General features: G+C 45.4%; 2 long non-coding RNA genes and 1 pseudogene across 2 annotated transcripts; 1 reads left to right on the top strand and 2 right to left on the bottom strand.

Annotated features, from left to right (window-relative positions):
* Nucleotides 1-8,642: 8,642 nt before the first annotated feature.
* On the bottom strand, nucleotides 8,643-12,471 carry LOC118239376. The gene is made up of 3 exons (XR_004771341.1): nucleotides 12,235-12,471; nucleotides 10,920-11,133; nucleotides 8,643-9,202 (listed from the first exon to the last, which is right to left on the bottom strand). It is a non-coding gene; the product is annotated as an uncharacterized LOC118239376 (long non-coding RNA).
* Nucleotides 12,472-18,416: 5,945 nt separating this feature from the next.
* Nucleotides 18,417-19,041, top strand: LOC113837444 (annotated as a pseudogene).
* Nucleotides 19,042-20,043: 1,002 nt separating this feature from the next.
* Nucleotides 20,044-25,916, bottom strand: LOC118239374. The gene is made up of 2 exons (XR_004771336.1): nucleotides 25,699-25,916; nucleotides 20,044-24,715 (listed from the first exon to the last, which is right to left on the bottom strand). It is a non-coding gene; the product is annotated as an uncharacterized LOC118239374 (long non-coding RNA).
* Nucleotides 25,917-26,130: the final 214 nt, after the last annotated feature.

Genomic DNA, 26,130 nt, shown 5'->3' with positions numbered 1-26,130 from the left:
AACCCAATCGGGAGAACACCACACCCTGGAGCTTGATGCTCAGCATCTGTGGCCATTGGTGCAGTCATCTGGGCTCCAGCAGGCTTGGGAGTCCTGCCTTAGCTCTACTGCTTGCTTGCAGCACACATAGCCTCTCTCTTGGGCTGCTTCCAATTGGTGCCAGCTATTTTTCTTAATAGATGTCTCATGTTCTCATGCCCTGGTAGTTCTAATAGCCTGGGCTTTCACTGCAACTCACTTTACCCTCCCAGTTCTACACATTGCCAACTTAGGAACTCCATGCAGAAAATTCGACCCTTACACACTGCCTGTCTTTAGCAGCTTTTTGGACCTTTGCTGCAAGCCTCTATGGCCTTTAAACTCTAATATTATGCATAGCTGCAAAAGTAGTCCTGTGTGGATGATGCTCACTTCAACTGCGAGTTTGAGATATAGCCAGGTCCACTTGGACTATGGCTGTAGTACCCTTTGACTAAAATCCTTACATCTTCCACCAGTCCAGACAGGATTATTACTCTTCTGCTCTGTATGTAGGACCAAACTGAGGCCCGGACATCATGCTCTGTATCCCTTCTAGGCTACCGTGGAAAGCAAGACAATTCAGGGCCTGAGAATGGACCTCAAAATCAGCCCTGCTACTCACCACCGGCTGTGTGGCATTAAGTTCACTTAATCTTTTTGATTAAATTTCTTCATCGTAACAGTCACATCATTAATTATGTGAGTGATGGAAAGAATTAACCATGCTAATTTATATTTAAGAGCACAGAGAATAGCACCTATGCATGGATTATTGGTATTTATTTGCTGTAGTCACCTTTTCAAAGTAATGATTTAAGTATATAAATTAAATAAGGATTATGACCTAAATGCCCTTCTCCTAAAATGAGATTGATGACTACTTTTTAGGCCATCCTATAGCCCTCATCCAGTGGCTGATGGAAGCAGAGTCAGACATCCACAGATATACACTGAGCTGAAATCTGGAATTTAGTTGCAGAGAGGGAGGAATGAAGATCAAAGGGGTCTGTACCAGGGTGGAGAAACCCACAGGAACAGTTGACCTGAACAAGGGGGAGCACATCGACCCCAGATGCTGTCGGGGAGGCCAGTACAAGACTGATCCAGACCCCTGATCATGGATGTCAATGAGGAGGCCTCTGCTCTAGGAGACCACTGGTAGTGGATTAATATTTTTCCCTGGTGTAAGAAGAGACTTTTAGAGCCCATCCCACGTGAAGGGAGGCACTCTTGCCCTGGACACATGGGGGAGGGCCCAGGCCCAGCCCAGGATGATGTGGTGGACTTTGTGGAGCCCTGTTGAGGGCCCTACCCTGCCTGGGGAGTGGAGGGTGGATGGGGTCAGGGGTAGGTTGGGGTGGGGTAGGAGGGGTGAGGGGAGGAAGAGGGAGAGGGAGAAGGGATTGACATGTGAAACAAGCTTGTTCCTAATTTGAACTAATAAAAATAAATAAATAAATAAATCCCTGAAAAAAAAAAGAATCAGACTTCCCTTATGAAATAAAGGAGGATGTATTTTGTTAAGTGGTTAAATAGTCAGGTCCAGTGGCAAGCCCTGTAAGGATTGACATTTCAAAGCCTTAAGAAATGAATCTCACTATTCTGAGATTCTATAACAGAACTGCCATAAGTGGTATGAGATACTCCTGCTATGATGAGACCATATGTGCTAATTTACTATGGATTCTTGCTGCTCTGTGGGTCTAAAGGAGATGTAAATTTGTCATGTCCTAGTTTGAAAAAACAAATGTGTGTGTGTATGTGTGTGTGTGTGTGTGTAAAACATTACAGGTGTATATACACGCATTTAAAACATAGGTATTTTACTTCTTTATGGCTTAGATGATATGACTATAAGGATAATTTTCAAGTCAGAGATGATTGCAGGCATGCATTTCCTGATATTGCTGCCAAACCCAGTGAGTGAGTTCAGTGGGCCCGAGCCATTGTTTCAGTTATATGTACATAAGCTGTGACTGTGAAATGATGACATTGCTTTCAGTTTCCCAAATTAGACTTCTCTGATAGTCTTCATGAGGCAAGCCATTCCCTCTCTGGGGGTGGATTTGATTTTTTTTAAATAGGCATAATTTATTCTGAACGGCTTCTTATGAATAAGACAGGCAAGCAAGCAAGCTTGGAAGAACCATTTTTTTTTTTTTTTGGCTCACAAAATGAAATGGAGGGCTGTCTGTGAGGTCCAAATACCAATTTTCTCACTTGATTTATAAGCCAACTATGAAGGCACAGTTTCCCAGAAACATTCCAAATGTGTCTTGGGCCAAAATGGCCCCATCAGAATGAGCTGTGGCTTGTCGCAAGGCAAGGAGGGAGTTTTGAAGGGACCATTCCAGAGAGGTTAGGTGGCACATTGCTTTATGAGACCCAGTACAGCTTTTTGCAGTAATAAAAGAAACCCGGCGTTTAAAGGATTTAAAGGTGCTGTGGACTTTTGTTTTTATTACTTGGACCTCACAGTAATTTTGTACGATATTAAGAGCGAACATTGCTGGCACTCTTTCACAGAAGAAGGGGTGGAAAACAGGGGAGCTTGATGCTTTAATCAGGGTCACAGAGCTGCAAGAGGGCAGAGCCCCCTACACACCTGTGTGATCAGGAAGACGGACAAATCACCCAACTGCGTGTGTGAGGGACCCAGAGATTGCTCAAGTCCTCTTGGATGGAGGTAAAGAGAGGCAATGTGTGTATGCCTGGGAGTCTGCCCACGTCACACACTGCATCTAAGAGATGTAATGATAGAGTGGGTAGGTGTCCTGACCTGTGGATGTCAACCTGGGACAAGAGAGTCAGGGATAGGGAATGGGGACAAGAGACGCAGAAAGAACGAGCACAAGTCAGGATGCTGATCAAGTGGCAAACTTTATTTTTCTGAGGCTAGCTTATATAGTCAGTAGAGCAGGATATGGGGAGGGGCAGAATGGGTTGTTTGTGCACCAGGTGTTAGTATAGGCAGGATATTAGGAAGCCACAAAGAGGATGTTTGGCAGGGTAAAGAGTTTGTGAGTAAGAGGTCCAGGATTTGGCTCCCAACAGGTAGGAATGCAGATTACATGTGCAATGACATGCGTGTCCAGCCCACTAACACGAGTGACTTTCACATGTCCCTCACAGTCTCTATGCTGTCATTTCCTTCTCCATAGAAGGCGAATGACACCCAGAGAGCTTTGTGACCGGTGAATAAACATAGCATATCAACCCTTTTACCACCGTGGCCAAACAGGGAGGAAGGATTTATTTTGGCTCATAGTTTGAGGAGTCACAGTTCACATGGCCACAGAGAAGCCAGAGCTGCACGAGCATCCATCCCGTTTCTGTGGCTGTGGGAGCCCAAGGTTGCCTGGTCACACCTCCGTGGTCAGAAAACAGTCAGAAGAGCGTAGAGACTCTGCCTGATTTCTTGTTTACATTTTTTTACTTAACCCAGGGTGTCAGTTCCTGGACAGTTCTGCTAACGTTCAAGATGGAGGTTCTGTCTTCAGTTCTTCCTTCCTGGAAGTGCCCTTACAAACAGGTCCAAAGAGGTGTCTCCCGATGGAAACCTAGCCACTACATGTATATAAATTAGCCTATATTTGATTTGCAGCAAGGGCATTGAGCCTATTATCATTTCAGTTGAACTCCTTAACAATCATGTGTTGTCAGTGACACCACCCCCCTGTATTATAGAGGGGAAAACTGAGGTGAAGTATTTTACCCAAAATTCTCCATCAGACTGAGAACTACGCCATTGTAGGTGGCAATTTATCATGTATAATATATACCTTGATTAATTACTACCTCAAATTATGCTCACTAATTGGCAAGGGGCCAGATAGAGTCATGTTAAATGGTTTGTAGAACTATGTAGAAAAACCCTTTCTTTTTCTTTAATGTGGTCCCCACAAAATATATCCGAAAGTCACAGCAGCTTTTACCTGTCACCAAAGGGTCTCCATCCCCAGAGGACTACAAACTAAAATGGATTCTTTAAATACCACTCACTTCATAGCAGTCTTAAGCAATATAGTTTTAGAGACAAGGATATATCCTTCGAATTCGTTGTCTCCTTCACAATTAAGTGTGAAGTTGATTCTCTTGAGGCTTAAACTCCCCAACAGAGGACATGCATGATGGCTTCCATCTCTGCCACCAGTGTCTTAGGCTTACGAAATTCACGCTTGCTGTTATTGATGACGGTGCAGTCATTCTTCCCAGTGTGGTTCATTTCCAGAAAGTAAGTGATTGTAGCAGAAACACCCAAGCAACTGACTATACAAGCTCTGCTGTGTAGATATGTCAACTCAGCCCACACAGAGCTGCTGTCTCTCAGACCCTTCCCCTGCGGGGCAGCTCAGAGGGTTCAACCATGGCCACCAACAGTAGAAAAGTCCATGTTAAACATAAATAGAAAAATCAACAGTTTGTCAAAACCGACGAAAGACGGTAGAGTGAAAAGTTGAGTGGAGGAGGAAGCGGTGTCTTGAAAGTGAGGAACAGTCAGGGTTGGCACAACATCCCATTTAATTTAGCTACTAGGTATTTCCTAGGAACCACAAACTAACCATCGGGTTGAAAATTCCAGTGTTCTGTAATGGTGTCAATCATAGAAGATCCTCCCCTTTTGGGAATTAGCAAAAATACCCATTGTTGTTATTTTGCTGCAGCATTGGTAATGAACCACGAACCATGAGTCGACAAACCCACGTGGAGTTTATTTAAAAAAGGAAAGAGGGGGTCAGATGGGGATGGATTGGCAGCCAACCCAAGAGAAAGAAAAAGAGAGGAAAGTTGGGGGCGGTATAAGCTATTAAAGGGAAAACTGAGCATGCGCACTGAGGCTTCACACATGCTCAGAGTCAGCACGCAAGTCTGTAACACGTAAGGAGTGATGTGGCAATGATGTGTCATGTCACTGTGTGTGCCCCGCCCATCGTCAGGGGGGTGGGGTCAGCCTGGCGTTTCAGTCCCCAACACCCATAATATTTCCTTTCTTTTCTTCCTTGTCTTGACTTCCCTATGAGTGGGGTATAATTTTCTTCTTTTGTTGAATTTAGGCCTTGCCAATACAACTACTTTTGGTCAGTGGTGTAGCTAGATGTGGCTGTTGCCAGTTTTAGGCTGAGGTCTTAAAAGACAGTTCTTGGCAGTTCTTTGACTTCTTTTGGCACCAGGGGTGTTAGGAGAAAGTCTTCCTTCCTCCTTTCTGGGTCTCAGTATTAAGGACAGAAAAGGAAGACCTGACCATAAAGCAGAAGTTTAGGGTCCAGCTTGGCCCCATTGATATGAAAGTATGGTATAAACATTGTTAGATAAATTATTGAAAATTGGGGATCACTTGATGTTTAGTATAATGACAAAACTCACCACTAGAAGAAGAAAAGCCCAACCCATATGCAGCCTATACTAATTGATGGATAGAAATATATGGGATAATGTAACAAGTCTACTTTTAGTTAGGGGGTCAAATGACAGTGTCTTTCTCCAACTGTGTATCCAACCATACATCTATAGGCTAGGCCCATTATCCACTGTCCGTCTGACCATCCACCCACCCACCTATCCATCCATCCATCCATCCATCCATCCATCCATCCACTAATCTGTCCACTTTTCACTCTTTCCTAACTCTGCCTCTCTTTATATGTTGATTTTCTTTCTCTGGAGGCAAGTCTATTCAGTGCTTTTGCTACTGTGTAATTTATAGAATATTATTCCTGGAAGAGGCTCTGGGAAAAGCAATTCCCCATGGGCTAATAGACTCCAGAAAGAATGCCTCCATATTTCAAGTTTAGAGACTCTCTTGTCATTTTAGGTTTGCAAGCAAGTAAACAAACAAATGAAACAAAAAACCTATGAGAAGTGTTTCTGGTTGGAAACAAATTACTATGACTAGTTGGTGCTGCCCTTCCTAAGATAATATGGCCACCCAAAGTTTCTTGATGCCAATTTGAGGGGATTGTGCTACAGGGGACATAGGGCACCTAGTCTCAGTTTGGGTTCTTCCACGAGGTTATTATCTAAGTCCTCTTCTGTAGGGAGACACTGTAGCCCGGTCTCCAAGGAGCCAGCTACAGGTATGCTTGACTATGCCTGTGAGGGCGTGGTGAGGGGAGGTTCAGGATGACACGTGGGGAATTCTTAAGGAGGCCACGTTGGGCACCAGGTATAGGGGTTAGGATGCCTTTATTCAGATAAACACCAGTCAAACACAAGCCAGAGAGAGAGTGCCCTGAGGCAGCAGGCTAGGGAGCCCAGAAAAAGAGAGTGCTCCCACATCTGTCATCTCCTTAAGAATTCCCCACGTGTCATCCTGAATCTCCCCTGACCACGCCCTCACAGGAATAGTCAAGCATACTTGTTGCTGGCTCCTGGGAGGCGGGGCTACAGTGTCTCCCTATACTCTTCTTCGCATCTCCAATCACGAATTGAGGGGGTTGGATTTCTTGGTCCTTTACGACTCCATGGGGCGCTACAATCTGTAATTCTGGTAGTCCACCATATGCTTTGGAAAGAAAGATGATGTGACTGGACAAGGAATGATTAGGTGCTGAAGGGACCAGCTCCCCATTTCGGCAGCCATGACAGTAACACATACATGCTCTATGACCTTGTCTTAGTCACTAGAGGTCAGATGCCTGCCTTGTGACAAGGAACCAATCAGAAGTTAGCTGGTGGCACTATGCTTTACGACCTTGGGTGTACTTTACCGACAAGCACACAGCAATGACGAAGAGCATAGCAACCACCCTGGGAGGGCCTATGGGCCATAACAACCAGTTGACCAATCAACACAGGGCAAGCCCTCCAAGCCTCCAAGCACACCAATCGTGAGCCTGTGCGTACCCCTAGACACTCCCCTTACGCTGTCCTATAAGATCTCTCAGGAGGTCCTAGGAGTTGTCTTTTGCGAGCCATCCGCCATGGCGGGTGGGTGAAAGACCGGAACTAACATGGGGTTAGCTCATTAAATTACAATAAAGCCTTGTGCTGTTTGCATCAAGCTCTCGAATCCACCTGGTGATTGGGGTGACCGAGGTCGTGGCCTGGGACCCCATACCTGAGTTTTCCGGGGGTCTAACAGTGCTGGCTGTGGGGTCACCATATAGAACATCTGAGGTTCAACACATTCTGAGTAAATAGGATGGAGCTGCCCCAGAAGTGACAGCTCTGGTTTGCTCCGCTTGCCTAGGGACCTGCGGTCTAGCCCAGGGTCCCAGGCACACTCTACCCCGGTCTCCTTTCGTTAACCCGTTAACCCGTTTCTTTTCTTTCTCCATTCCCACCATCCCTGTCCTTTTAAGCCTCTCTTATTTCACCCTCTTCACCCCTGCTCCGCGTGCAGCCCCTGCAACACACTGTTGGTAATTATTCTTAGTGGCATTCAGCTCAGCTGCTGGGTCTGGGAGGAGAGTCTGCTTCAAATCCTCCCTTCGTCAGGATGCTTTTCATGGCTGGGAACAAAACCCTGACTCAAGCTGGCTTAAACAAAAGAGAATTCATTATTTTGCAAATCAGGAATTCCAGGGGCCAGGGCAGATCTGAGTCTGGTTGTTGAATCAGCCATTCAACAATAGCGCTCAGTGCCAGTTTCTGCCACCCTTCCCCCAGTTCCCCTTCTCTGCCATCATTATTTGGCATCTCAGGCAGGTGTCAAGACAGTGCCAGTAGCTCCAAGTATTCCATCCCAAAATGACAAAATCTGGAGAATGAAGGGGCACTTTCTTTCTGTGATTCTTTTCTAGGAACAATGGTATCCACACAGCTCTGCATTCCACCACTGACCTAGAAGACTTCTCTCTCAGCTTTCATAGGTCAGAATTAGGGCCTGTCCTTTCCAAAACCCATCAGCTATAGAGAGAATAGGATCATCTTAAAAGCAGCCACACCCAGCCACAGGGCTGGGGATGAAGTCAACAACTATGTTGACTGTGTGTGATGTGTCAGAGGCAATGTTAACCCCACCGGTAGAGAAAAAGACCATCACCACAATATAAAGCCAAATTTAAAGCAAGTTTTAGTTAAATACTGGCCAGATTGATGGACTCTGGCCAGGCCCATCTCTTTGAATTCTCAGAAAATTCACGAGCCACAGTTTTCAGGGGTTTAAAAAGGCAAATCCCATAATTACCCACATTTCCCATCAGGTCCAATCAGGGACAAGCATACACCCTGACGTGTTTTCTGACTATGTGCTTTCCACCTACATCCAGTGAGGAGCAAACTCACATCCGGATGCATTTCTTGCCTCCCGCCTACATGTGATCAAGTACATCTGGTGCAGATGGGTCAAACAAATATAAGGCAAACAGGAGTTCATTATTAACTGCAAACAGAACTCTTAACCCGCAAGGTGTGCTTTTCCCGCTGCAGTCTCACAGTAGAACAAAACCTGGGTTGTGTTAGGAAGGAAGGAAGAAAAGAAAGAAGGAAGAAAGAATGGAAGGAAGGAAGGATAGATAGATAGATGATAGATAGGTAGATAGATAGATAGGGATAGGATAGATAGAGACAGGATAGATAGATGCTAGATATATAGATAGACGATAGAGAGATGATAGATGGATAGAGAGATAGATAGATAGATAGATAGATAGATAGATGATAGAGAGATGATAGACGATAGATAGATAGGGATAGGATAGATAGAGACAGATAGGATAGATAGATAGATAGATAGGTAGATAGGTAGATAGGTAGATAGGTAGATAGGTGAGGAACAAAGTAACCTATTAAGAGTAGAAAAGGGTGAAGAAAAGAACCTCGGAGTAATCTGGCCTCATTAAACTTCCTGGCTGCAAAAATGAGCTCAGTGCTAACCGCTGAGCCATCTCTCCAGCCCCCAAAGTGTTACGTTCTTATATTCCAGACGGATGAAGCTTTGGCTGGGCTACCATGCAACCTACTCAAGCCCCAAGCAGGTAACAGGTGACAAGCAAGCAAGCATGGCTGACTGTCATCCTACCAGCACTCTGGAGAACACACACGGCTTGGCAGCTGGGGAGCCTTAGCTGCCTGTCACCGCACATGTTCATGTGTTCGTTCTTCGTTCATAGACACAAACTTCTCCGTTCCCACTGTGCGCATTCAGGTGCTGTGATTGCTGTGATAATATACCGGGCAGGGAGCATGGCAGAAGGCCTGGTGCTGGAGCAGTGGTTCAGAGCTCACATCTTGTGACAACCTTGAGGCAAAGAGAGAGCTAACTGGGAATGATACTGGTTTTTAAAGCCTCAAAGTCCACTCCTAGTGACGTGCCTCCTCCAGTAAGGTCACACTTCCTAATTCCTCTCCTGCAATTCTGCCCACTGGGAATCAATCATTTAAACACACTAGCCTAAGGGGACCATTCTCATCCAAACCGCCACACACTGGGACCTAGTGAGATGGTGTCATTTGTCCATCAGCTATTAGGAAGCAATCCATTGGTTAAGTTTAAAATTTTCCATTCATTTATTTGACACAGCTTTTATTCCTTCTACTGCACTTACCAAAACACATTTTTTTGAGCCAATAACAATTCAAAAATAAAACAATGTGTTTTCATCTACCAGGGAATGGAGGAGCATCTTGCTTCTACTCACTTTCTGGTGAGAAGAAATCCTAACACAATAGCTCGGATTCTTTGGAGGTCAGAGGCAGGGCTACAGCAGCATCAGCAGTCCACACTACCAGAAATGCACACTCAGGGGTTTCAGACAGGCATTTTCAAGGGTGGAGCTATGAATCTGCTCTAGGCTAGAGACAGCTTTTACCCTCAGAGTCCAAACTGTCAGCCAGAGATCCTTTGAGAGGACATAGGATCTCCACAGCACACCCGTGAGCCTTAGCTTTCCTCCCTTGGTAATCAGGAGGAAGAAAGCCATGAGCATTGCTTATCTGCTGGGTGTCATACTTTATAATTAGTGCTTTCAAATAAGTGACCCCTTTCAATCTTCAGATACGGTCATTACTACCCAAGCACACCTTTGAGATTGGTGGGGTTGAGAGCAAGAGACTAAAGGAGACACCAAAGCAACTTTAGGTATGTGATTCGGAAAACCAGACTGTTAAACTGTGAGCAAGGCAGATCCCAGTCCCACAATGACCTGTTTTCAGGCTACTGCTTGAGCCTTACAGGTATGATCTCAGCCTGCACTGCTATAACAAGCCTGAATCTGAACACTTTATAATGCTTTAAAGAAACTGTTATGATTTGAACATAAAGTGTCATCCATCGGCTCATAGGTAGAGGTGAGAACTCTCCAGTGGTTGGATGCTTTGCTTCTCTATCTTCAGTTTTAACCCCAATATCTGACTCTGAGTTTTTATAATTAAGAACAATTAGAATTCGTGCTACATCAATTAATAGCCAAAAGTTCAGCATGAGCAGGTAGGGCCCTTTGAGGCCTTCTGCCATCTGTGAATGGCTGTGAAGAGTGTTATTATGTAGGCACAGTGCGGGCAAGCACGGCTGCTGTGTGTACATGATTGCAATAGCTGTGTCATGCTTAGCGGGTTTTGCAGCCTGTTGCTTGAAAGTTTCTGCCCCGCCAGCCTGGTCCCACAACCACTTCAGCCCCAAATAAACACACAGATGCTATATTAATCATACAACTGTTAGCCAATGGCTTGGACTTCTTATTGGCTAGCTCTGTCCTGATAATTAACTCATTTCTATTAATCTATGTATTCCCACATGGCCTCATCTTACTAGAGAATGCCTGGTGAATCCCCTCTTCCCAGGCTATACGTGACGACTCTGTCTGACTATGTTTCCCAGAATTCCCCTTGTCTCCTTGTCCTGCCTATGCTTCCTGCCTCATTGGCCGAACAGTGTCTTATTCATTAACCAATAAGAGAAACATATACAGAAGTACTTCCCCCATCAAAATCCCTTCTCCGGGCCTTCTGGTTTTTACCTTCCATTTTCTCTTACAATATTTTCCAAGCTGTGGAGAGATGCTTTCCAAGCAAGCATCCTGTTTAGGGTAAAGCACACAGCTGCCCCTTGTTCTCAGCACCCTGAGCAATGAAGAGTCTCTGCACCCACCACCATCCATCATATAGAGATGTTTCTTCCGTAAGCCAGGGTGGGGATGAGATTAAACAGAATGCGTTCTATACACGTGTCAACTGCGAAAGAACAAATTTAGTTAATAAAAGTTAAAGAAAATAAATCTGTGTAGTGTAAAGCCAATTTTTGCTTGCCCTCCTCAGAGATGCTAGCTTTCCATCATGCATCGAATCTGAGGGGAACTTGCCACAAATCCCCACAATGTATCTTACCATCTTTTACTAGTAGCATGTCTCCAAGAGACAAAAGGAGATGGAGCTGGAAGCCAGAGGCACCTGCACATCTCATTCATTCATTCATTCATTCATTCATTCATTCATTCACGTATATTATTTGGTATATCTGCCATTTGCCAAGGACTGTCCTAGAATCTGGAGACATAACTAGAGACGACCCCTATCCCTACCAGGCTCATGTGTTCATGAAGAAATGTGACAAAGGAATTATCAGATGATAAATTTTGCAGGGAGCTAAAGCAACCTAGTGATGAATGGCCAGTGGTTACTTTGGAATGTGTGACTCAAGAGTGACTTGTAACCTGAATCCAGAATAAGATAATGGAATAAGCTATGAGCGAGGACCAACGTCTGCCGATGGAAATGAACTTGACCGGGTGGGAAGAACGGAGATGCCATAGATCAGAGTAAAGGACAGAGATGTGCACAGAACCAGCCCTTCACAAATTGCCCAGGTCTGGACTTGGTTCTTAGTGTAAAGGAGATGAGCTTGGACCAGCAGAGCTAGAAAGAAGAAACTATGTTCTCTGTGGATCCTGAGGTCTAATTGGCTGGACCACCTGCCAATCAAGCCACTCCCTCCACTGCTGTCTGCTCACACAACTGCTGTGAGTTCCTGATGGCAAAGGGGCAGGGAGGTAGGAAGATACTATTTTGGAACCATTATCTGGGTCCCTCCCAATCATCTCCTATCACCCTGGAGCAATCTGAATGTCCCAGCTCCATCTGTCTTACAGGGTAGTTAGAAGCATCCCATTAAAGAGGCAGTGAGGTAATTACAGCCAGCACTATGTGTGTGACAGAGTTCCCAGGATTTTTACATTCTCCCCCAGAGAGGATGCTGTAAGTGCCAGCCTCCTCTCATAGATTAGGAAAGCCTTAGCTTGAGAAGTGAAGCAAACTGGCTAAGAGGACAGGTCATACCCAGTAAAGGATTAGAGCTCCGTCGGGGGCCTGCCAGCGTCTGTGTCCTTGACTGATGGACTCTGTCCTCTCTTAAGCTCTGGATGCAGCTGTTGGAGCCTGATGGCGTTTAGTTCCTTGTTTTCTTTTGCTTGGTTTTCGTTAGATTGGGGCTTGAATGATTTGCTCAAGCCTGGATGACTGTACCTCTTTTGCTACAGGCACTGGGCTTGCAAACCTGCTCAGCCAGTCTGGGCTCTGCCGTGTCGTAGTCATAAACAGAGTATGGGTCTCCCCAGCGCCATCTTTAGGTATGTTTCAGCATTTGCAGCTGCAATAGCAGATAATTAGTTTGTCCTCAAACTGTGTGACACCATTAGCATTTTCTATGTGGTGTTGAGCAGGTCCACCTCACAGTCACAGCAGAGAGCTGGAGGAGGTAGCAGCCAAATTTATACTTCATTGGGAGATTAGGGCTTTATATTCCCTGCTGAAAGTGACTCGCCAAATCACCTGGGTCCTTAACCAGAGCTGCTGCAGGAACACGCGAACCTCTGCTTACGAGGACAAAACCAGCATTGGTTTCTGAGACAGGAAATGCAGGTTTGGGGGGACTCCGCTACTTCCCCACAGGGATTTCTGAAAAGACCAGAGGGCACGGCTGAACTGGAGGACACCGTGTCCACAACACAGCATCTACACCTGCAGCAGCCATCTTGGACCCTGAGATACAAGGCCGAGCAGCCAAGGATGAGGGAAAAAGAGGATGAGAGGACCCAGGTTCTTGAGAACAGAACTATGAGGAGCAACAGAGACAGTGGCTATAAATTTGGGGGTTTCTTTTATGTCTGAAAATAACGTGGTATCAATGGTTGAATGGCCTTCAAGTTGGAATCTTGTTTTGTGTATGACACATTCGTTACTTGTTAGTAAAATGGTGATGTTTTTGGTTGGGGGGTGGGGGAGATACGTGAATAGAATGCAGAAAAGTCAAAGGTTTTGTCAGGTAGGAGTGAATTTGGAGGTCATTACTGTCCCTTGCTGACACGAGGCTGACAAGTGAATCAGTCCTTTCCATCCTGCCAACCCATTTAACGCAGTAAACTGAAGAGACTACTGTTAGACCCCCGAAAACTCAGGTATCCGGGGTCCCAGGCCACGTTCAAGGTCACCCCAATCACCAGGCGGATTCGAGAGCTTGCTGCAAACTGCACGAGGCTTTATTGTAATTTAACGAGCTAACCCCATGTTAGCGCGGGTCTTTCACCCACCCGCCATGGCGGATGGCTAGAAAAGACGGCTCCTAAGGTCTCCCCAAAGATCTTATAGGGCAGCGTAAGGGGAGTGTCTAGGGGTACGCACAGGCTCACAATTGGTGTGCCTCCAGGCTTGGAGGGCTTGCCCTGTGTTGATTGGTCAACTGGTTGTTATGGCCCATAGGCCCTCCCAGGGTGGTTGCTATGCTCTCTACGTCATTGCTGTGTGCTTGTCCGTAAAGCACACCCAGGGTCGTAAAGCATAGCGCCACCAGCTAACTTCCGATTGGTTCCTTGTCACGAGACAGGCATCTGACTTTTTAGTGACTAAGATTCCTTGTCACGGGACAGGCATCTGACCTCTAAGTGACCAAGGCAGGTTTATGGCAAGCACGTGTTCGGCTGTTATGGCTGCCGAAAGGGAAGCTGGTTCCTTCAACTACTGTATGGCTGCTTATCTAATTTGTTTCCCTCTTAGAAGTCATTATTCTTCCTTGTCTGACATCCAGGTCTCATATGTTATGTTCACTGAAAGCTATTAAATTATTTCACAGACATTTTTATACAAAGAATTATGTGCCATGCAGGGTTATGTAATCTATGCATTATGCATTCTATGTATAATTTTACATTATATGCCTAAATATATAATGATAGAGTAATAATGACTCTCCTAATAGATTATACTTTCTTACTGTGAAAGCAATCTCTAGTTTCCTATCGCAGGAATGTGCACACTGTGTGTAAGCACACATTTATGTAAAGGAGTGCAGAATTAGTATAATAATAATGTCTCTGTGGCTCACACATTCAAGCAGAGCTGTCCTGTGAAGGAAATAGCATGGTTTTCCACTAAGGGAGTTCCCAGCTGGCAGGGTGTGGGGGTGTGCTCAGGGCTACCTCCTCCCTGCCTCTGTAATCACATCCTATAGACAGCCACTGCCATGAGAAATGTTGGCATCTGGGCGATTCTGTGAGCTCTGGGCATAAATCCAGGAGATTAGTACAGCTCAAAATGCTGTTACCAGAACCAGGGTGGGTGAAAATGGGCTCAGGATAACATCTGCTCTAATTTTACCACTCCTGAACCCTTGAAACTAATTTCTGAATACTGATGGGTAATTTAGAAGTGAATGTAATTGTGGCTTTCATTCCTGAAAGTAAGAAGATATATAGGTTCCTCTGTGATCAGGACACAGCAGGGGATGGTCAGGCCTACCTGCTCTCCAGGTGGGGAAGCTTCCTTGAGACTTACTATCTCTTTACAAACTGGGGTGGGGGGCACTCTCTGTCCCCTCTTCCTCAAGTGACAGTACAGAAGAGATTAGCCAAAATAATCCATTTAAAAACCCCTTTCATCACTGAGACACTTTATAAAAACCTGAGGGCAAAGAACTGTCAAGTTTGACATGGACAGGATTAAATAATCCCACCCAGTGGACCAACTCTTTCTGCTACTTGGGGAAAACACTGCGGTCAATAACAAAAATGGCTGGTTCTGAATTCCTGCCTTTTCTGTCATGCAGGCTGCACACTGTGGCTCTACAGTGCCCCGTCTAAGGGGTGGAGTCATCCTTTAGCCTGACTGGCCTTCTGCTGAGGCCTGGGTAAAGGAATACAGTGGACATGACCTCAGGCAGCCCTGTGTGCCTCTATTCTCTGTTCTGGAACCCTTAGTGGTCCCAGGTCAGGCCGCTGGGTCTAGCCCACCCGAGGGTGATGCAAGCCATTCTCAACCAGCAGCCTCCTACCGAGCTGGTAGGAGACAATTGCTTAAGACCAGACTGCTTCCCAGCTAAACCCCAGGCAAAGACACTACCTTGAAAACCAGGAACTAAATACATTCCTTTAAATGACCAAGCTTTAGTGTATCTTACAGCAATAGAGACAGATCAACATTTTTTTTTCCAGAATGTACATTGTCTTTGTTAATAAAGCGAGGGAGAAGGTAGGCTGAACAAGGAACCAGAAACATGGGTTTTGCCAGTCTATTTGTAAAATCTGCACTGGCCGGAGAATTTCTAGAAAAGTCCTGGACAGTAACTGCTTAGGAAGCTGTCCTTTGGATCCACCCTGAGCACACCCAGGTCTAATGAGAACAGGACTGGCCATGCTCATGGGACCTGTGTGACTAAGCATAATCGTTTTATTCATTAAATAATTAATTATTAAAATATACCCTGTGGAAGGCTCTGTGATAAGAGATGGAGTTAGCAGTTGAAAATATGCAACTTCTGTCCTCACTTGAACCATAATTTATAAGAAATAACAGGCAAAATCTTAACCACGAAACCAACTCAGACATAAAAATAAAATGTCAGAGAATAATTTGGCAATATGTGTCAAAGGTTTTAAGTTATTTTCGCTTTTTGGTACAGTGATTTCTCCCCTGAAAATATATCCTAAAGCAATGATTCAAAATGGGAAAAAAATAAAGATCTTATTTTCAGAAGTTCCTCTTTCTAGCTAATAATATAGGAGAACTATGTTAGCCCACATTGTCAAATTTGTTATGATACTTCCACCAGCTAGGAAATTACATAGCTGTGAAGAACCTATTAAAACAAAATGATTATGGCATATGCCAAAAAAGGCACAGAATACAAAAAACGTATCTTCAGTAGTAGTAACTACTTAAAAAAAATAAAGGCTCTGGATAAAATGTTCTTAATATTTATAACTAGTTTATTACCAAAGAAGCTTTTTTTTTTTTTTTTTTTCAGCAGATGGAGACCATCAGTGAAATCTACAACTGGTCAAAATACAGAGAACGACTGACTGGGTTTTCACAACCCAATGTGTTACACACTTATAACACAACTTCTACACCTAAGGTGCAGGGAACATTGTGACAAGGGAAAAGGTGGGAAGATACTAAGAGCACCAGGAAATCTGCTTAGAGCTTGTGTCTTCTAAATGACAGAGAACTGAAGCCATGAAATCGTGACACCATGACTGCTTGAACAAGATTTACGCAGTGGCAACACTAGTTGACATGCCAACACAGATGGGTGACATCTCTCAAGGCCCCACCCCCAGTTAATGGCTGCTGAGAAAGAATCCATCTTGAAGGATCACAACTGATTAGTGCTAAACACATATATGTATGAGCAACGTTAATTGGACTTAGCAGTACGACTTGGAGTGTTGATGTGTTGAAATGCACTGTTCTCATACTGGAGCATTAGTTGCTGTTTCCAGGCTGCCTTGTTTGCTCAACTCCATTGCTATGTCTCAGAGGTGAAGGAGAGTCAGTCCTCCAGGGCTCCTTTGCCTCCAGATCTTGGTCCTATCATCTGCCTGTTACATTGTTTTGTACATGTTACTTGACTTTGCTTAGGCTCCTTCTCTTTTTTTCTGTACTGGGGACACTGACACATGCTTGCTGGTTGGGGAGGGCGCCAGGTTGTATTTTTCAAGGCTGGCAACCTTGAATCTACACCCCATCCCATGTATTTCTCCTGTGCTGTGGACTTGACATGTTTGTGATGGGTAGTGAGATCTGTGCTTCCCTTTCTTGAACTTTGTAGAACCTATGAGACTGCCTTGATCAGCAGACTACGGGTACAGGTGACTCCAGAGGGCTAGGTCAGGGGAGGAAATGCAGCCTAGCATGACTTGGGATGTATACCTTGTAGCTTTGAGCTGACCTGAAGAGAGACAGCACGTGTGAGAAAGATCATGTGGAGAGATCCCACAGAAAGTCAAAGTATGTGCCTGGGATGTTCCTTTTCCTGGTGCCCCAGTCTTCCAGGCCAGGAAAAAGGATTTGAAACCTACTGGAAGAGTTCAGCCGTCTTGATACCCCATCTGATGTTGAGTGGATCAGAGCTGAATCTTCCATTTGACCCCTGCTCTGTACTCCAAATTCTACAGCAGATTCTTATATTTTGAAGCCATGGTGTTTTGGGGTGGTTGCTCATCACCCATTGTAGAGCATACAACTGGGTCCAAAGCATTTAAAGCGCTAAGTCTTCAGACATCCGTGAATTCAAGACCTGGGATTCTGACTTGTCTGTTTGGTTTTGTTTTTAGAGACAAGGTTTCTCTGTGTAGTCATGCCTGTTATGGACCTAGCTCTGTAGACCAGGCTGGCCTCGAACTCAGAAATCCACCTGCCTCTGCCTCCTGAGTGCTGGGACTAAAAAGTGTGTGCCACCACTCCTGCCGGATTCTGACTTTTACAAATCAGAACCAGAGGTTCCCAAGTTACTCCTTGGGAGGTAGGTTTTTAACCAATTCAAGAACTACCAGCCCACAGGAATGTAAAACTCAGTTCAAAACACACTATAAACTGACTCATTTTCATGAGACTATTAAAAAAAATGAATGTGTGCTTAATTTTCTTAGGGCTTCCAAAAACAATAAGAAAGTCTTTGTGTCAAGCCATGTGTGTGGAAGATCTGTCTGGAGTCCAAATCTGTTCTTAACTCAGTTAGTCTAAGGGAAATTCTTTTGTTTCATTGAACCTGCAGCCAAAGAAAACTGCTGGACTCTAACAACGGCCCCTTGTCATGTGCTCCAAAGAGTAACACATGTAGTGTCACTGAGTACACCAGGCCATTCCCTCCACTGTCCCCAATAAATCACCATTTTTTTTTTTTCATGTAGGTCTTGGTTGTCCTTGACGAAGGCTTACTGAATACTGAGTGGCAGGGAGAGATGAGGAAAACGTTCGAAGTGAACATTCTTTATGCTAAACTTATTAGAACTGGAGTCATTCAGAACCCAGCAGCCCAAGCCCTTTGTTTGCTCATGAGATTAGGGGAAGGATGGGAAAAGCTGGTGTAGAGTGGAGAGGAAATCAGAGGATGCCCTCTCACCTAAAGCACCACGGAGCCTGCCGTGTATAAACTCCAAAGAAAAGCTGTGAGAAGATCTTACATGTTGTACACACACACACACACACACACACACACACACACACACACACCAAAACAAAAAGAAAACCCAGCCAAACAAAAAACCAAAACCAAAGCCACATAAGAAATGGTACTGGTTCCTTGTTGCTGGAGACGGTGCTCCACTGGGGTCAGTGAAGGATCCCAAGATGGCCGGGCGTAAACTTGCCCTGAAAACCATTGATTGGGTGTCTTTAGTGGAGATCATACCCGGAAACCAAAAGACAATCGCAAACTCCCTAAAGTCCTGGAATGAGACACCAGCTTGGCTACTCTGCCTGAGAAACAACCAGCAATTGACTGGGCTTATTACAAGGCCAACGTGGCCAAAACTGGCTTGGTGGATGATTTTGAAAAGAAGTATAATGCCCTGAAGATTCCAGTGCCTGAGGATAAATAGAGGCCTGGTGGACAATGAGGAAATGGAGGATGTGAAGAACTGTGCTTCGTTCCTGTCTAAATCCCAGGGCAGGACCCAGGAATATGAGAAGCAGCTGGAGAAGATTAAGAACATCACCCCCTTTGATCAGATGACCATTGATGACTTGAATGAAGTCTTCCCAGAAACCAAGCTAGACAAGAAGAAGTACCCATACTGGCCTCACCAACCCATTGAGAACCTGTGAAACAGGCCAGGAGGAGCGTCAGTCCTTCATTCCACGCTCTGGACATTAAAATAAAACACTGTCTGAAAAAAAAAGAAATGGTACGTGAGACGAGATGTGTTAGATGACTTGATTGTGGTAAACAACATATCAGTGTGAGTGTGTGTGTGTGTGTGTGTGTGTGTGTGTGTGTGTGTGTATCATATCTGTCTGTCGATGTGTGTGTGTGTGCGCGCTTGCATGTGTGTCCTTGTGCATTTGTGTGTGCATGTCTGTCTGTCTGTGTGTGGGTGTGCGTGTGTGTGTACAGACACCTATCATGTTGTATGACTTTCACCCATTAAAACTGGAGAATAAAAGAAGGAGGGCTAAGGGAGAGAGAAAGGACGGCAGCCACTGGGCAGACAGATTTATGTGTCATTGCGTGTAGCCACCATGTCACTTACTCCCCATACATTAGAAATTCACCATCATAGAGGAATCATTTCACATTCCACAGTCCGTAGGGGAGAGATGATAAGGTCTGGTCATCAAAAACAGGCCGTGGGGAGGGTGAAGAAGCAGCGGTGTGAAAAACAGGTAGGAGGATCAGGAGCGGACATAGCGTTGAGGCTGACAACAGAGGCATGCGCTGTTTGCCAGCCGCCCGTGGCTCACTGGAGTGGAGATCGTGGTAGAGGCCTCCCTGAGACCACAAACAAGGGGCCGATATTGAAGGATGTGTGAGCAGCGGTAAGGAATTTTCATTGTCTCCTAAACATAATAGGGACCTATGGGGGGGGGGTTCATTTAACAACACGCACACTTATTTTGTCCCGAAAGTCATGGGAAGGAGTTAGAAAGAAAAACATTATCTCTGACATCTTGGAGGAAACTAGGTTTTCATTACCCAAGGTGCTCTGGGGGCGCCTGGATACACTGTTGTTGATGGAGGCAGATTTAGACCTGGTAGGTTTTCAGCTCTGAAACAATGTGTCTCTTTCAGCTCACTCTGTCCTTAACCTCATTCAGGCCTTGGGACCTCAACCCCTCTTTCACCCTTTTATTTTTAAGAATTTACCCGTGAGCTTTCAGACACCGTATGCTTTTATTGTGTAGGATGTAAGGTACTGTGGGGAAAGACAGCATGGTAAGGGTTGATGTGTCGTGATTTGGATGCAGGTCTTCTTGTGTCCATCTTACTCCATCACTCTCCACATCCTCATCTTCAGTAACCATGGTGATACCATAGTATCCTTACATTCTCCCTCTGTTCCCAGTGATCTCTGGTGACTCACTGTGCCTTTTAGACATCTTCTCCTTTTTGAGATGAAAGTGCTGAATGCTTAACTTCCAGTGACCACTCTCATCCTTCTCTGCCCTCAATTCAATCTTGGATTTTAAAAGCATGGAATCATCTGGCTTTAACGTTCATACCTTGGAGCACAACCTTTTTTTTTAGCCTTGGTTAGCTGACCTCCTAACCAATGATGACAAACGTTGGAAACTGTAGATTTCACTGATGTCTAAAAGGTTCTGCTGTTCATCCTGAGCAGCCTGTACCCTCTGGACACACCTCCTTATGTATCAAATGAGAGTGCTGCTAGCCATCTGAAAGATATTTTAGGCTGCAGTGGGAATGGCCTTCAGATGGGGAAAAATGTGGTGTGTGGAGTTCAAGCCACAGTCAGGTGTTCTTGTTACAGTGAATGTGAGGCAGAGTGGTGGAGAGGTCTGGTCTTCCCAGGAAAACAAAGGGCTGGTTACAAGGAGGTCTGGGGTTTAGCCTGAAAGAGGCAATTATAAGCTCCGTCATGTGCCCAGCAGAATGGAGTCTCCAGCTCAGACCAACTGTGTGAAACATACAAGATGCTGATTTATCAACTGTATTTTTCTACTAAGGGGGGGGACCCTTTTGCCTTAGTTGCTTTTCTATTATTGTTCTAATGGCAGGACCAAGGCAACGTATTAAAAGAAAGTGTTTATTTTGGGGGCTTACAGTTTCAGAGGGTGAGTCCCTGGCCATCATGGTGGCGAACATGGCAAAAGGCGTGGCATGGTCCTGGAGCAGTGGCTCACACCTTGATCCACAAGCACAGGGCAGAGAAAGCAGAGAAACCTCAAAGCCCGCCCCAGTGACATGCCTCAAGTAATAAGGCCACACCTCCTAATCCTTCCCAAACAGTTCCTCTAACTGGTAACCCAGTAGTCAACTGGTAACCAGCTCATTCTCATCCAAACCACTACACTTTCCCAGAGACTGGGTCACTTGAAGCCTCTTGTTCAGGATAACTCCCCTCTGGTCTCTGTATCTGAGTCTGAACTGCTCATCAGAAGTCAAGCAAGCGATCAGCAGGACAGAATACACCTGGGTGGAATTTGAGGCTAGATGAGAAGGGTTGTTTTGCTTGCTGTGTAACTTGCACAGAAACTTATCCTTGGACTTTCACTTCTGTCCAGAAAATTGGGACCAACAGCAGCTATTGCAAATTTGTTGAGTGAACCAAATAAACTATTTTATATATTATGTAACATGTAGTAGGTATTCTAAAGTATTGCATGGAAGCAGAGGAGAAGGAAACAGCCTATAGAACCAGGCATGAGAGGTAGAGATTAGAGGCTGAGATTAGATGATGAGGATCCATTCATCTAATGAAGATAATTCTCATTTGGGTACATGTTACCATGGGGACTGGGGAGACAGGGCTTTATCACATCCCTAGAATTTTGTGTGATGTCTGTACGTTTAAAGTTTGAAATGTTGACAATAATTGTAACTCCATAGTTAAATGTTGACAATAACCGTTAACTCTATATACATGTAGCAACATGGTACAAATACTAATGGCATGGTCAAATAAGCCTGTTTGTGGGATAATGTTGAACTCTCGAATTCCAGTGTGTGAGTTGCTTGGAGGAGCCAGTGTGAAAGGCCTGTGCAGACAGTGTCTGGGCAATGAGAACAGACCTGGAGCATCTGTGAGTGCAGAGATTGGAGTGTGGGGACTGTCTAGTCAGTAATGTGCGGCAGGTGATCAGGCTGGAGAAAGGGTCCCAGGGTCAATCCTCTGGGCACACTGCATCATGGGAAGGCCTTGCTGGGTTTGCACAGTCACTCATCGGCTGGAGAGATCTATGGAAGGAAGGCGCACACAGTCCAATAAGGAAGGTGGGTCCCTGAGAAGTATGCTAGGCAGAGGTGTGAGGAGGGCAGGGGGGATGATGCGACTCCATCACACTGTTCTCTGTTCGCTTTCACCTTTCTGCCATCTCCGCTCTGGCTCTCCCTTCCTCCTTACTTGACTCCTGTGACTAAGCAGTGAAGAAACGATCACATCTATTTTAGGACAGGACAGGAAACCAAAGTGAAAACTGACTGACTCAGTTGGTCACAGCAGAGGTAAGCCAGGCCCCAGGCATGTGGTCCCTAGGCCAGGGCCCTTGGGAACCCCCATTTCTCCTGAGGGAGCCATCCACAGTGCTAGTGGCCTGGTTTTTTTTTTTTTAGCTGTCCCAGCAGAGGACTCCCTGGGAACCTCTTCTGGAGAAGCAGAAACGCTCACTTCCCGGACCTGGCAGACTAAACAAATATTGTTGCTATCTATGGGGTGTCACCCACGGTGGATCCATCTGCTTCATAAAACAGCTGAGGAGGACATCCATGTGTCACCCGTGGTGCTTGTGGTGAGATTGTGCTGAGACCCCAGGGGACAGCACATTGTGGCCCCCAATTATAGACTCCTGAGCAGCAGGTACCAATCTAGGTCCATGTCCTCAGGTGTGCCGGAAATGCAATTTTCTTTGTTTATTTTCCCCAAGGGAATCTAGCTTTGATTTCAAGCTGTTACTAGGTGGAGGGGAGCAGTGGATGCACGATTTCAGCCCTTTTGGGCATCTTCACCAGGAGAGGCAGCTCAGCTCCCTCCATTTTGTTGATCTCTAGGGTGCTGAGCAGAGGCCTTGTGCATTGTCATTGCTCGAGGTGGTGCTCCCATCTGTGCTTCAGCCATGCATCAGTGGCTGTGTCCTCTCTTGCCTCTGATCATGAGTCAGTCTCCTTTGGCTGGGGAGGGAGAACACACGACTGACTCTGGGGAGGGAGAACACATTTACTGTCCTGTAGAGGAACAGCCATTTCTGGGCTCATTCTGTGGCCAGATGACACACCAAGACTTGGGGACTCAGCTGGCTCCCTTGCAGATGTCTGCCTCCAACACACCGATGCCCCTTCTGCTCTCAGAGAATTCAGAACTTTGACCTTTGAGCAATCTTGCTGTCCGTCCCCTAGGCTCTCCTGGGGTAGACGGAGGACTCTCTTCTCCTATGTCTTTATTCCACTCCAGGCAAACTGCTTCCTGTGGTTTCAGAGAGCCCAAAACATACATAGCTCATGCTCACTTCACACCATACAGACCCTTTTGTCTTTGTGCTAGAGGGTTAGGATTTAATAACAGAATGCCCCAAAGTGTACACTTTGTTCTCCTCTTTACTGGGTCATCCTTCTTCTCATCTAATAACCGCTGACTGTCCTACCTGCTGCTTAGATGCAGGGAAAGGAACACAGGACACAAAGATTCATGGGGGCCAGATAAACAAACAAGATAGGAGAAAAACCCAACCTATTGCTAAAATTTCAGTATTAACTTTTGTCCTTCATTACACACCCAAATGTTGGAAGAACAGTGACCTGGTTTGAATTCAAATCATGGGGTATTTGGCTTATCAGTTGACACACACACACACACACACACACACACACACACACACACGCACGCACGCACGCACGCACGCACGCACGCACACACACACACACACGTGATCCTATCTCTCATCTATAAAGCAGAAGTAATTATTCCTACATGATGGCTTATTTGAGGCTTGTAAGGGACAATGTTATTTAAGCTGTGGGCACAGTGTTGGATATTATTATTTGTGCCTGAGCAGACTTCCTGTGCATGTTGGGAAATCTCCAAGACTTCCAGGTTCTGCTACTTCCTAGAAGTTCGCATGGGACTCAGTGATGCTGTTATTATTACCACCATCATCATCATCTTGCTATTGGCTAGATGCTCTGCAAGGACCAAAACTTTCAGGTGCTGTAATTCCAGTCTTCAAGGTGATGGTATTTTGAATGAATTCTTCAGAAGTAAATAGGTCATGAGTGGGGATCTCTTATCGACAGGAACAGTGCCACTATGAAAGAGACCCCAGAGAGATTCCTTACTCATCTGCTGCGTGAGAACACAGTTAGAAGAACAACTGTCTGTGGTCCAGGAAAGGTGCTCACTAGATGCCAAGTCTGCCATTCTCATGACCTTAGACTCCACAGCTTTTAGAACTGTGGTAAAGATAACTTTGTTGCTCATAGCCCACCAACTTATCGTGTTCTCCAGTGGTCTCCAAAATGGCCTTCACGGGTATCTAGCTTTTTTGACATCGTGGTTTGATGTGGATCCCACATAATTCATGCTTTACAGTTGCAGACTCAACTTACAAAATAAAATCATAAAAATCATGATGCTTTAGGTGAGTTTATGGCATTTGAGTCTCATTCATAGATGTCATTGGCTGCATGAAGTCTATGAGCTGTGGATTGGTCAGCCCCAGGGTATACAATGGAAAAGCACAGGTCAGATCCAGCAAGGAGAAACAGCGTACAAGTCCAGAGAGATCTAGGTGAGCCTCTGGTGGTCCTCTCCTGGTGGACCTATGCAGACAGCGAGTACTTACCCCAGAAACTTGGGGTGACACCTGTGGAATCCTGAGAACAGAGATGCTCATCTGAGCTTTTGTTTCAGATTTTATTGAGGCTGGTCATTAGGTACAACTGTCTGCTTGTGTGGCTGATCTTCGCATACCGAGTGAAGGCATATTGAGTATCCCCTGCCATAAAACCCATTGTTAGCCTAGACTGTGGACCACAGCCTTAAGGTTAACAAAGGACATTCCAAGGTGTTAGAGCTGAGGCAAAGGGTAAATATGCATGTTTTCCCCACCCCTGCCTCTGACTTCTGTCTTTGTGTGTCTCATTAGCTCACTCTAGGCACTGAGTGTAAGACCTCATGTATGCTCTATCACTAAGCCAAATCCCAGTCTGTCAAACATCTTTATGCTACCACATAGTCCATCTCTCTCTCTCTCTCTCAGCCCAAAGTGTTCTGCTGACTCATTCAGCAGTTTTTACCTCCTTAATAACCTTGGTTTCTCTTTCATGCTCTTTGCATTTTGCTTCCTTTTCATCCCCAGCTGGATAACCATCTTGCTCTTGTTTTTATTTTCTCTTTTTTAAAAGATCTATTTATTTATTTTTATTTTATTATAGTGTTCTGCCTGCATGTACACCTGCAGGCCAGAAGAAGGCAACAGATCTCACTACAGATGGTTGTGAGCCACCATGTGGTTTGCTGGGAATTGAACTCAGGACCTCTGGAAGAGCAGCCAGTGCTCTTAACCTCTGAGCCACCTCTCCAGTCCCCATCTTGCTCTTGCATCTCATCTTTTGCCCTTACCTCTTTCTCCTGCACCTCCTTCCTATCCTGGTCGCCAAGGCTGGTGCATAGGTGAGCCTGGCCCTTCCCTTGTACCTGGACAGATACACCCTGACTGATCTCTCCAGCTGAGCCTTTTGAAGATTTTCCCCTCATGCTGTCTTGGCAAATAGGGCTTTAGTTTCCTGGCCCCTTGCCCTGTCGCTTCCTTTCCTGTCTTCTGAATCCATGTTGTTATTCAAGTAGGATTACTCACCCTCCTGGTATTTGCTCTCTCCATCTGGACTGCTTCCTTCTCTCAGTCCCTCTCCAAGGACACCTCCTATACCCATCACCACACAGTTGCCAGTGAAGGTCGCTCCCCCTGGGCACAAGTGAAATACTCTTTCCTTTCATCTGGGTGAAGCTCTCACAGTCCTCCCAGATGCTTCCGCGATGCCTCAGAAAGTTCGGATGCTGGCGTTCTTTGCACATTAGTCTAGATCTTACTAAGCCTGGGCCAGGCACATGGGAGACACATGTTATGTACTTTTCAACTTAATAAACAGTGATCAGATGACAAAAAATCACAACAGGGGCTCCACATATTGAAGAGTTTGCATTGTGGCTTCTCTTTAGGGCGATTCCCAAACACATGTGGCATTAGATTTTATCCTCTCTCTCTCTCTCTCTCTCTCTCTCTCTCTCT

Source organism: Cricetulus griseus, chromosome 10, assembly GCF_003668045.3.
Source record: "Cricetulus griseus strain 17A/GY chromosome 10, alternate assembly CriGri-PICRH-1.0, whole genome shotgun sequence".
Lineage (NCBI taxonomy): Eukaryota > Metazoa > Chordata > Mammalia > Rodentia > Cricetidae > Cricetulus > Cricetulus griseus.
The sequence above is the reverse complement of the archived record's forward strand: the minus strand, read 5'-3'. Positions and strand labels throughout refer to the sequence as shown.